The sequence below is a fragment of the Suricata suricatta genome, chromosome 1 (genome assembly GCF_006229205.1).
Source record: "Suricata suricatta isolate VVHF042 chromosome 1, meerkat_22Aug2017_6uvM2_HiC, whole genome shotgun sequence".
Taxonomy (NCBI): domain Eukaryota; kingdom Metazoa; phylum Chordata; class Mammalia; order Carnivora; family Herpestidae; genus Suricata; species Suricata suricatta.
Window position 1 is genome coordinate 117858605 of NC_043700.1, and position 9727 is coordinate 117868331.

Below are 9727 nucleotides of genomic sequence, written 5' to 3' on the forward strand. Positions count from 1 at the left end.
TACAAATGGCCAGATTTCATTCTTTCTCATTGCCATGTAGTACTCCATTATATATATATATATATATACACACCCCACACCTTCTTTATCCATTCATCAGGTGATGGACATTTAGGCTCTTTCCATGATTTGTCTATTGTAGAAAGTGCCACTATGAACATTGGGGTACATGTGCTCCTATGCATCAGCACTTCTGTATCCCTTGGGTAAATCCCTAGCAGTGATATTGCTGGGTCATAGGGGAGTTATAAGGATACTTTTTTGAGGAACCTCCACACTGTTTTCCAGAGCAACTGCACCAGTTTACATTCCCACCAACAGTGGAGGAGGGTGCCCATCTCTCCACACCCTCGCCAGCATCTATAGTCTCTTGATGTGTTCATTTTAGCCACTCAGATTGGCACGAAGTGCTATCTCAGTGTGGTTTTGATTTGTATTTCCCTGGTGAGTGGATGTGGAGCATAGTTTCATGTGCCTGTAGGCCATCTGGATGTTCTCTTTGTAGAAGTGTCTGTTTATGTCTTCTGCCCATTTCCTCACTGGATTATTCATTGTTCAGGTATGGAGTTTAGTGAGTTCCTTGTAAATTTTGGATACTAACCCTTTGTCTGATATTCCATTTGCAACTATCATTTCCCAATCTGTCAGTTGCCCATTAGTTTTTTTGATTGTTTTCTTTGCATTGCAGAAGCTTTTATCTTGATGAGGTCCCAATAGTTCATTTTTGTTCTTGATTCCCTTGCCTTTGGGGATGTGTCGAGGAAGACATTGCTGCGACTGAGGTCAAGAAGGCTATTTCCTGCTTTCTCCTCTAGGGTTTTTATGGTTTCCTGTCTCACATTCAGGTCCTTTATCCATTTTGAGTTTATTTTTGTAAATGGTGTAAGAAAGTTGTCTAATTTCCTTCTTCTACATGTTGTGGTCCAATTCTCCCAACAACACCTGTTGAAGAGGCTGTCTTTTTTCCAGTGGATACTCTTTCTTGTTTTATCAAAGACTAATTGACTATACACTTGTGGGTCCAGTTCTGGGCACCCTATTCTATTCCATTGGTCCATGTGTCTGTTTTCGTGCCAATACCATACTGTCTTGATGATGATAGCTTTGTAATACAGGCTAAAGTCTGGGATTGTGATGCCTCCCGTTTTGGTTTTCTTCTTCAATATTATGTTGTCTACTTGGAGTTTTTTGTGGTTCCATACGAATTTGAGGATAGTTTGTTCTAGCTTTGAGAAGAATGCTGGTGCAACTTTGATGGGGATTGCATTGAATGTGTAGATTGCTTTCGGTAATAATGACATTTTAACAATGTTTGATATTCCGATCCATGAGCATGGAATGTTTTTCCATTTCTTTGTGTGTTCTTCAATTTCCTTCATAAGTCTTCTATAGTTTTCAGCATACAGGACTTTTATATCTTTGGTTAGGTTTATTCCTAGATATTTTATGATTTTTCATGCAGTTGTAAATGGGACCCTTTTCTTGCTTCCTCTTTCTTTTGTTTCATTTTTGGTGTATAAGAATGCACCTGATTTCTGTACATTCATTTTGTACCCTGCAACTTGCTGAATTCATTGATCAGTTCTAGAAGTCTTCTGGTGGAGTCGATCGGGTTTTCCATGTAGAGTATCATGTCATCTGCAAAAAGGGAAAGTTTAACTTCTTCTTTTCCAATTCTGATGCCTTTAATTTCCTTTTGTTGTCTGATTATTGATGCTAGGACTTCCAACACTATGTTAGACAACAGTGGTGAGAGTGGACATACCTGTCGTGTCCCTGATTTCAGGGGGAAAGTTTTCAGTTTTTCGCCATTGAGGATAATATTAGCTGTGGGCTTTTTATAAATGGCTTTTATGATGTTTAAGTAAGGTCCTCCTATCCCAACTTTCTCAAGGGTATCCCAACTTTTTCGAGGATTTTATTAAGATAAGATGTTTTATTTTGTCAAATGCTTTTTCTGCTTCTATCTATAGGATAATATGTTTTTTTTTCTTTTGTTAATGTGATGTATCACATTGATGAATTTACGAATATTGAACCAGGCTTGTAACCCAGGAATGAATCCCACTTGATCATGATGGATAATTCTTTTTATATGCTGTTGAATTCGATTTGCTAGTATCTTGTTGAGTATTTTTGCATCTGTATTTATTAAGGATATTGGCCTGTAGTTCTCTTTTTTTGTTTGGTCTCTGTTTGACTTAGGAATCAAAGTGATATGTGCTTCGTAGAATGAGTCTGGAAGTCTTCCTTCCATTTCTATTTTTTGGAATAACTTGAGAAGGATTGGTGTTAACTCTGCTTTAAATGGCTGGTAGAATTCCCCTGGGAATCCATCCGGCCCTGGGCTTTTATTCTTTGGGAGATTTTTGATAACTGATTCGATTTCTTCACTGATTATGGGTCTGTTCAGATTTTCTATCTCTTCCCGTTTGAATTTTGGCAGTGCATGTGCATTTACAAATTTGTCCATTTCTTCTAGATTGTCCAGTTTGTTGGCATATAATTTTTCATAGTAATCTCTGATGATTACTTGTATTTCCAAGGGATCTGTTGTAATAGATCCATTTTCCTTCACGATTTTGTCTATTTTAATGTTCTCTCTTTTCTTTCTGAGATTTATCAGTTTTGTTTATTTTTCCAAAAAACCAACTCTTGAATTCATTTATCTGTTCAATTGTTTTGTGGATTCTATCTTGTTTAATTCTGCCCTGATCTTTATTTCTCCTCTTTTGCTGGGCTTGGGGTGCTCTTGCTGCTCCCTTTCTAGTTTCCTTAGGTACTCTGTTAGGTTTTGAGTTTGCACTTTTTCTAGTTTGTTGAAATAGGCCTGGATTGCAATGAACTTTCCTCTTAGGACTGCCTTTGCTGTGTCCCAGAGAGTCTGGATTGTTGCATTTTCATTTTCATTTGTTTCCATATATTTTTTAATTTCCTCTAATTGCCTGGTTCACCCAATCATTCTTCAGTAGGGTAGTTTTTAACCTCCACATTTTTGGAGGTTTTCCAGACTTCTTCCTGTGGTTGATTTCAAGTTTCATAGCATTGTGATTGAAAGTGTGCATGGTATGATCTCCATTCTTTTGTATTTATGGAGGGCTGTTTTATAACTCAATATGTAATCAATTGCAATATGGAGAATGTGCCAGGTGCACTCGAGAAGAAAGTGAATTCCCTAACTTCAGGATGCAGAGTTCTAAATATATCTATTAATTCCATCTGTTCCAATGTGCTATTCAGGTCCATTGTTTCTTTAGTGATTTTTTTTTCTGGTTGATCTATCCATTGTTGTAAGTGGGGTATTAAAGTCCCCTGAAATTAGCACAGTCTTATCAATAAGATTGCTTCTGTTTGTGATTAGTTGTTTTATGTATTTGGGTCTCCTGAACTGGGTACATAGATGTTTATAATTGTTAGCTCTTCCTGATGTAGAGACCCTGTAATTATTATATAATGACCTTCCTCAGCTATTTTGAAGGTTCCTAGTCTTTGTATCAATATCTTCTCTGACAGCTTCTATGCCTTTTTCAAGCCTAGCGATTAATTTTATGACAATCATTCTAAATTCTTGTTCAGTTATGTTGCTTGTATCTGTTTTGAGCAGTTCTGTCTCTGTGATTTCTTCCTGGAATTTCTTTAGAGGAGAGTTCTTTCATTTCATCATTTTGGCTAGCTTTCTGCCTCTTATCAGTTTTAAAAACTCTTTCTGCACTGTGCACCTGTTAGTATGACTCTATTAAAGGAGGCTCTTTGACCGTCCAGGGCCTGTCATTTCAGGAGATGTTCTTTTAATGGTGTCTCTTGGTTTCTTTTGTTGTGCCTGTAATTAATATATTTCCTTACTCAGGGATATTTGAGGCTTTCCACTATGTGTGCTTTGGCCTGTTTCTTGGGGTAGCCCTGAAAGGAAAACAGACAAACACACAGGGAAAACAAGCACACAAATGCACTGACAGATCCAGTAAACAAGCAAACCAAATGGGAATTGAAAAAAGGAGAGCAGGAAAGAAAAGGGAGGATGGAAAAGGAGAAAAAAAAAAGCTGGGGGCACAGAGACAGCCAGAGATAAAGGATAGTCTGAGAGCCTAAAACCTGCATAGGAGAGAGATAAGAATGAGATAAGAGAAAAAATATCTGGATGTAAGGGTTGATCTAATCACAGCAGTGCTTAAATGTTGGTCTTTTCCAGACTTCAGGGGGAAAAGGGAGAAAAGGAGGAAATAGGAAAATAGAAAAGAGAAAACAAGAGAAAATTATAAAAATTAAAAATTAAAAATAATTAGGAAAGAAAAAATTGAAAAAAAAAAGTAAAAAAAAATAGCAAGAAAAGAAGAATCCCACTCTCCAGCGCTGATAGGCGTGGTTCGATGTAGGTATGTCAGGTCTCAGGGCCTGGTCTCTGAGGCCCCTCCTTAGTGGATGCAGGGAGAAGAATGGTAGCGCCACAAGTCCCTCTAAGGCCATGGGTTGCCAGCCACTCTCTTGAGTCCATCCTCCCCGTGGCATGGGCGGGTCAAATTGTTTTGGTTTTCTAAGGTCCGCTAGGCCTTCAAATCCTAGTCCGCCCACTTTACTGTTTCTGCGACCATTAAGATAACCACTGGGAGCCAGGCAGCTTTCTGGTCGGGACTGCGCAGGGGATTGGAGAGCCAGCCCTTCCCTGGCTCCATCTGAGGTCTGCGGGCTGCCAGGCCCACCGGATAACAAGCCCGCTGAGGGGGTCGGTTTTCTCTCCCTGCACCCAGTGGCTGGGAATGGAAAGTTTGTCTCTCCACTGCCCCATGGGCTGAGGTCTCCTTTCAGTCTCTCCTCTTCCCCTGGGCTCTGTACCTCTCTGGTGGCTGGTTCACCCACAGTGGCTTGTGCTTCCGTCTCCCGTGCAGCGCTGCTGGCTCGCCGGCAGCTCTCAAAATTCTGTGCCAACCTGCACGGCGCTCATGGCCGGCACAGTGCTGTGCAGCCTCTGGACCCGCACTCTCTGTGGCCCTGGGCTAAGTCTCTGGGCACTCTCTTTCCCAGCTTCGCATTGAGCGGGTGCTCCCTCCCTCAGAGTCTTCGTTCCCAGTTCTCACTCACTTACTCAGGCATCAGAGGGGTTGATCAATAAGGGGTCAGTGCGTGCACCTCTGCTTCTGGAGATCAGACAGTTGTGGTTTTTAATTCCTTTCAGTTTGATGGTTGCGGGCATGAGAAGGTAACAGTGTTCCCTTCTTCTCCGCCATCTTGCCCGGTTCCCCGTCTTGAATAAGGGTGGCAGTTCTAACACCTGCACAAAGTCACTGCACAGGAGTTATGAGAATATCCCAGAGACTCTAAGTATGACCTGAGGGTGAGTGCAAGGTAATGAGTCCATGCCTAGTGATCCATAGAGATTGCTCGTAGTACATGATGAATCTATTCATCTCTACCTTTCATAATACAAACCTATCTTCAAGTGCTGGTACCAAAGCCCATGTTAGAGGCGTTGTTTGAATCTCCAAATCTCATCATTTTGTCTTCCTATATGTTTTATGGTTCTTTCTCCACTATTACATAGTATCTTTCATAAATAACAATATATATTTAGGACTAATGCAAATTAAATATTTACAATAATGGAATTTTTATTGCCCTCTAAGCTATGCTCAACGTCTTTGAATATAACAGCAAGTAATGTTTTCCTTTAACCTTTTGTGTGGGCAAGTGGTAAAAGGAACATGTAATTCTGTGAACCTACTACATCTTGCTCCGTTTATCATGATATTATTCCTCAAAATAGCTCTTTATTTAAACCAAATATTTATGTGAGTTGTTTGTTTCATATTGTTACTACATATTGCCCTAAAATGCACTTAAAAGGAACCATTCATACTCCATGTAATATATACTTTATTCTAATTGACAAATATTTTTGCAGAAATTAAAATTGTTGGCAGGATGTGCCTGGCCATGATGGCACAGTTTATAATTTCAATGGTTCTTAATTATGTATATTTATGTTACTAAATGTTAATATGATTGCTTTACCATTTGTTATATTTTTTCAACAAAGGTACATGTACAATTAGTATATAATCTGCAAAATCGGTTCATTTAGACAGTTTTTCCTTCTATTTTCTTTTCTTTCAATTCTATTTATTTATTTTGAGAGAGAGAGAATGCATGGGAAGGGCAGTGAGGAAAAAGGAGAGAGAGAATCCCAAGCAGGCTCCACACTGTCAGTGCAGAGCCCAATGAAGGGCTCAAACTCACTAACCATAAGATCATGATCTGAGGAGAAACCAAGAGTTAACTGCTTAACTGACTGAGCTAATCTGGTGCCCTCACCCTTGTATTTTCTCTTTGTAATATTCTTTTATATCTCAAGTATTCACACATTACCCATGCAAATATTGATAAAAGTACTTAGAGACTATGCCTATGTGAACTAATAAGAGAAGCAGATTGCTGTGACCTTACATATCGTATCCTTGTTTCTTGGCAAATGTCCCTTCCCACCTTCTTCCTCCATTCCCCCCTGTCTCTCTTTAGGTCAAGGAAGTAAAGACCTAAAATTTGGATGGCATTTGGAATGTACGAAAACTTCTTTATATGTATATGTCTCACTCTCTTCACTTATGTAGAGAAAATAATACTCCTTTCTTCTCAGTTTTACTCTGAGTCTAAAACAAGAGGATGCATATAAAATACATTGCACAGAGTAGACAAATTTAATTCTCCTCTTTTCTCATTTTGTTGAACCCAGTAATTAACAGTCACAAGAGAATCTTTTAACTATAAATTTAATTTGAGATGCAATTACAAGGATATGTTGGCCTCTGAAAGAGAAATTGATGCTTGACAAAGGTGATTCTCACTGGAGTGGATAGAAGATTAGCGCGGAAGTTTAGCGACGTCAAAACCATGAGTGTAAGAGCACACAGGTTCTTGCAGAGACAAACTGCATGACGTTTAGGGATTATGATACCAAAAATCATAGATTAATAGTAGATTTTGGAAATACTCTGGAGCAAACTAATTACGTTTGTTTTTTCTAATGATAGAAAAAGGGAACTAGAATACTCTTTTTGGTTGTAAATGTAATTAACTGAAGGAACAGAGCTTACAGCAACATTGGCCTTAAATTAAGGATACACTGACTTTCTCGAAAGTTACATAAGGTTTTGGAAGAGAAATCCATGATTTCACATCATTCAGGACTACATCTGCTGGCGTGAAGAAAGTAAAAGAATGAAGCATGCAGCATCTACGCCGTGTGGGGCTAAGAGACACGCCTTCTATGGGCAAGTTAAGTTGAATGGCCCGGCGGTGGGGCAGTACCCAGAATAATGGTATGCTCCAAAAGAAAACCCAAAGTTTAAAACTATTATTATATCTAAGGAGAATAGAGAGAGGGACAATAAGTTAGGATGACAGATAAATAATTTGGGGGAAAAACTGAATACAAAGGTTTAGAATATAGGATAAAGTATTAATTTTCTTTTACATTACTTCACTGAAACATGTATATAGGAAAGCATATGCAGTATTTATATGAAAGACTCATACACGTGTGTAAATGTGTTTGAAGTGAAAATGTAAAATCCATTTAGAAGACACAATCTTCCAAATCTGAAAAATACATTGCTTTTTCAACCTTCCTTAGACGACAATGGGAGTATCCATACCAATGCCAAATGAGTGATATGTTCCCCCCCCACACACATATGCAAAAAAGTGGAAATTTTGTTCCAGAGTGACAGACCACGGGCAGCCCCTGATAAAGTCAAAGAAGGTGGGCCTCTCTGGGTTAGTCATTTTGAGCTGACCTAAACTGTCCTCCACGCTCCACTAATGCAGAGAGAGGAAGGGCTACAGCATTTCTTTTCATTTAAAATCGTAGACTGAATCTGGAAATGCTGAAGGATTCGAGAAGCAGGTTGAAGGTGTAGGGAAGGCAGCTTTTTATTCACTGCATAAATGCTGCCTGTTCAGCTGTAACGAGCCAGTGAAGCTGGAGGTTGCAAATGAGAAAGGAGAATCACAGGGTCCCTATTACATTCAGCTTCTGCTCTTGATTCAGTTTTATCACTTGGTAAACAAAGCTTTGTTTTCAGTGATTCAGGTTTTATGAGTCCAGACCAAGTTCCTTCTACTCAGTGAGCTGGGTCAGTTTGTGACCATTCTAACTTAAAATCGATGAGTATGACTTGTTTAATCTGTTGTGTAGATTGAGAGTCGCTGAGATTTCTAAATCTCCATTCACCTTTCATTCTGCAGTGCTCTGCTGTCTTCAGCATGAGAGGAATTTGACTCACACACACTGGGAGGCTCCAGATGGTTTTGCCTCTAAGATATATTCAGAGTATTTTGGTTCCTACATTCATCATTTCATACTGTCCTTGATTGAAACTGGACTTGAACAGAACTCTCCTGAGTTACCTCAGAGCTGAAAAGCTTAATCTAGTCACAGTTTATTAATGGTGACAGTAATACATAATGAAACGCCATTAATTCACACGTGTAATATTGGTTTCTAATTTGAGGCATCACATCTAATTATCAGTAGATTAGTGACTCAGATTCATAGCCTGGTGACAATGGGGAAAATGTGCCTACTTCTACTACCTGAACTGTCAGAAAATAGACTGATGTCTATTTCTTATGAGGGCAACTAGGAAATCTCTGAAGCCTTCACATCGTTATAGATTTATGGCTCAGTCCATAAAGAGAGCTCAGGAAAATCAGCTCTGCTGCTTGTTATTTCTCCACAGCTCTCATCCCAGACTGTGCTTGCAAAGAGCTTCATCTTAGAAAAAGCACTTTATTTCAGTGCAACAGTTAGAGGCCATTATCCTGCTGGATTTGGGAGTAAAAGGGCATCAAAACACGGCAGCCATATTTCTAAAAGCCCTGACTTCTAAAAGTATAAAGGAGCTCAACATTTGATCAACCTTTTAGGGGACGTGCTTCTTATTCATGGCACGAATTCCTAACCTCTGACTCTGCGTTTGCTTAGCTAACATGGAGCGTGTGCTCCCCAGAGCAATCTTGCTTCCACTTACAACTATTGTGTAAGGCTAGCTTCAGACAGTGCTTTTGAATTCTGGGAATCTACAGTCACAGACATATTGAGGTTAGAACTACATATTCTCAAAGACTGGGCTCTTTTCAAAGGACTCTAAATTTTTGTAGCAAACATTGTCTACCTTGGCTTCAGAGCACCCACAGCCAGTCAGCAGGGAAGTATGAGGATGTCAGGTAAACATAATCAAGCCATTTGTGGAAAATGAGAGAGAAGAAAGAGGAAGGGTAATGAAGCATAGAGACAGCAAGGCTATTTCCCAGTCTATTTAGCTAGATTGTCTGTCTCTAATTGTTTTTCTCCCTGGAGGTTAAAAACAAAACAAAAACAAACAAAAAACAGAAAAAGGAGAGAGAAAGAGAATTTCGATATTGTAAAACTAAGCTTTATTATTGCCGCTTTCAATTCCTTCACAAAGAAATATGTATGTCATTATAGTTGTACCCAATTGCAACTCTGTAGCCAAGGATTTGTCAGCAGTTTCATTTCAGACTCTATTTTTAAAGATTTTTATTTCAAAAGTAAAAATATTTGTTTTAGGGTAAAATTGGAATGAATATTCTCAATCCAGGAGCGTTTTGCTTTGCCTCTTATTTTAAGGAAATCTTCATAAAGTGTTGTCATTTTTAAGACTTTTGTTTATATCCTATATGATGTGAAGATTCTCAAAATTAAGGTTCAATT